Here is a 3,655-nt window from a genome sequence, read left to right as displayed (position 1 = left end):
AATAATTTGGAAGGTAAGTTGTACTCTTCTCTATTGTCACACTCATAATTTTCCCTAAATAATTGAGCTGCTCAAAGTTGATCTCCGGGTCAGAATCATCAATATCCTCATCATTAATATCCAAAGACTTGAAAGGAAAAGATGATATATATATATATATATATATGCGAGAGGAAAATATCACACATAGAACGTAGAAACAAATGTATTATATATATATGAAAAATAAGTGAAAGGAATAAATGTTTGCCATAAGGGAAAAGTTGCATCTTTTATTGAAATGTAAATAAAAAAGTTCATCAACCCTTACAAAAGATCACCTGTTGCCCCGGGTATGGGCAAATAGGGAAAGTTTGAGTATTACTCTAAAAGAGATTTAAAAATCACAGGTAGTTCTTCAACAGTCCAGATGTTAAGCACAAACCTTGACAGTAATGGATGAATTCCAGATCTATTAACGTCCTTAGCGTCATCCGTTATTATGGCATTAATACTCAAGTTTTTAGAGCTTTCTCCAGATCAGGTAAGGCCATCATTCCTTCTCCCTAAAACACTTAACCACCAGACCTAAATGTATTGTGTAAAGGTGGAAAAACCATTGGTTCCCATTGAATTTCTCCCCCAGTCAATCTTGCCATTCTTCTTTCTTGTTACTTATGAATTTCTTCCTTCTTTGTTGATGACTGGGCTAATATCCAAGCCCAAATTGATCCATCTTGGTAATAGGAAAAATGGGGTTGATTCTTCTTTATAAAGAGCTATCAAACCCTCTTCTAATCCTTGCACCTCTCTCCAAAGTTTACTTGATTGCTATCTTGGTGCATTATGAGAGTCTAGCCTTGGAAATCTTACCCCCTTCAGACACAAAGGTGGTTTTGACAAACTCTAGTAAGTGAAATAAACACTCCAGGGCTTCCTCATTCACATCTACATAATGGTCATCAGTGGACATGCTTCCCACTATGTCTTCCTCAACATTAATGATTATAAGAGTCCCGTCAATAACAAACTTGACCTTTTGATGAAGTATTGATGGTACTGCCCCAGCTTGATAAATTTATGGCCTTTCTAAAAGGTAGTTGTACGAAGGGATAATGTCCATCACCAGGAACTCTATGTTGTATATGTCGGGCCCAATGGTTAATGGTACTTTAATTTTGCCAAGCACCTTCTTATTTGTCTCGTCAAATGCTCGAACCACACTCTGGCACGTTCTCATATGGGAAGTATCCATTGGTTGACTTTTAAGAGTGACCAAAGGCATTACGTTAAGGGGTGAATCTTGTCAATTAAGACACTTGGTAAAGCATGCCCTTTGCAATGAGTAGTGATATGTAATGCTTTGGCTTGACCCCTTTCTCCGGATGAAATCTCATCATCATTAAAAAATAAAATAAGGTTATTGGCTTGAACATTGTTAACCAGTCGATCCAGCTTATTGATTGGTATGTCATGAAAAACTATGTAATTGTTCCACGATGCTATATTTATTGTACTTTAGAAACTTTAAGAACTCAACCGCTTTCTCCCCCTTTAATTAGCTCGTTTACTATTGGTTCATCTCCTCTGAATGGCTCAAGCGTTCTCTGGGGTAAGTTATACTTTTACGAGTAGCACTTTCCAATAGTATGCCCTATTTCATTGACATATTCCTTCAAAGAGTCACTTGGCATTCATACTTCCAAGGTACATGTTTGCTGTCATTATAAGGGAAATGTCTTGGTATTACTATCACTACTGTTGCTGGTGCCTTGTCTACTATCATTACTTTAGGAGTGATTATCAAAGGGATGTGCCATATCTCGTGTCATATGAATCTCTAGTCACACAAACATCCACTTCTGGAGCGTCCTTACATTCCTCGTAGAATTCTAGCTCTTTCATTTCTATCATTAGCTGGATCAAATACCTCAACTCAAAATATTCTTACACATCATGTCCTTCTTAATTGTGATAATAGAAATGATTTCCACTTTCGTATTATGATGTGCTAGGATATGGTGCCAGAAATCTTTCCTTTACCATTTTCTTCTATACCCAAGCCAGAGGAGATTTCACTTCTGAAACTCTGGTCTTGACATTCTGGCATTTTTTCTTGATGATTGCATTATCCCTGTTTTCTTGGTGAATAGGCAAAGGGTTATGTGCAACATTAGGTGACTCTGAATTATTGAAGTGAATCCAATTCTTGTTGTGCATTCTTTGGACAATCCTCTTAAAAGCGAGGCAGTTCTCAATAGTATGCCCCGAAACCCCACAATGATATTCACAGTTTGTATTCTCATAATACCATCTGGGGTATGGAGGTTTTAGAAGTTCTACTGGTATGGTAACACCACATGTGTGTCAAAAAGCTACCTGTAAAGTTATTTATATGTTATGGGAATAGGTTCAAAATGTTCATTTTCTCTTTCTCTCATTGGTTCCCTCAAATATTGTCTAGAAGTACATGATGGTACAACTGTAGTCGAATTTTGATTTAGAGATTATAACACTTTTACTGGTGTTGAAAGCGTTGATGTTGTTGATCTCTCATTCTCTCTTCTTTATGGGAGGTATTTTACTTGACTCACCTCCCTCTATCTTTCCTTGTCTTATGGCCTTCTCCATCATTTCTCTTGCCATAACTAGATTAGAAAAGTTCCCTGATATGATTGCGACTAGGTACCCAAAGAAATGAGTCTTCGAAGTATGAACAAAAAGTTTCCTTGTTTTTTTCATCCAAATGTGGATGAACCTGGATGACTAAATCCCTCCACCGTTGTGTGTATAGCTTGAAACTTTTGTTATGCTTCTTGTTCATACTTTACAGCCTAACACAATCTGGTCTCATGTCATTTACATGATTGTATTGCTCTAAGAATGACTAGGTAGGATTTTCCATGTCTTATGTGAGAACAATTTAGTTGATTGTACCACCGGATGGTTGAACCTGCTAGATTCTCCTGGAAGCAGTGAATCATGAGATGTTCATTCCCGTATATCCTGTCATATTTTGATAGAACATGGAAATGTGAGCTGAGGGGTAACTATTCTCATCAAACTTCTCAAAATCTAAGTCTTTACTTAGGAGAAAGAATCAAATCTGGGACCAAACTTAGTTCTATAGCGTCAACTCCATAATAATTGTCCTCTCCTCTAACTGTCTTAATTTGATATTCTAATTGCTTGATCTTCTCCTCTAATTTCTTTGCTTTGGCTTCATTATCAAAATCCGGAATACCATAATCATCTGGATTATTTTGAGGGTTGGTTACAGAGGCTTGTGCTTTTACAACAGATGAATCCCCTTGAAGTCTTGGAATGATTCCAGGTGAAATAACTAACTATGGAGTAGGCGGTACAACCGCCCCTTCAGATGCCCCTACCCCAGGAGCATTCATTTGATTTAGGCCTGACAACCTTGCAACAATCTGGTCAACCAATGAATCTTGGTTACTATGATGAATCCAAAGTATTTTGTTGATTCTGACTTATTCTCTCCTCAAGCTCTTTTTTGTAGTTTCAATGTGTTTTCTTCAAGTTGAGCAATTTTTGCTTCCATATTCTTTTTCTTTGTATGGGTATTGTAAGGATGAGGCCTAGCCAGTGCTTGATGAGGCGTGTCCAATGTTTTTCCTTTTTTTGACGAGACATTTTCTGTTAGTTAATTTGA

The sequence above is a fragment of the Hibiscus syriacus genome, unplaced genomic scaffold, assembly GCF_006381635.1.
Source record: "Hibiscus syriacus cultivar Baekdansim isolate YM2019G1 unplaced genomic scaffold, ASM638163v2 tig00111842_pilon, whole genome shotgun sequence".
NCBI classification, from domain to species: domain Eukaryota; kingdom Viridiplantae; phylum Streptophyta; class Magnoliopsida; order Malvales; family Malvaceae; genus Hibiscus; species Hibiscus syriacus.
Note: the sequence above shows the minus strand (reverse complement) of the source record.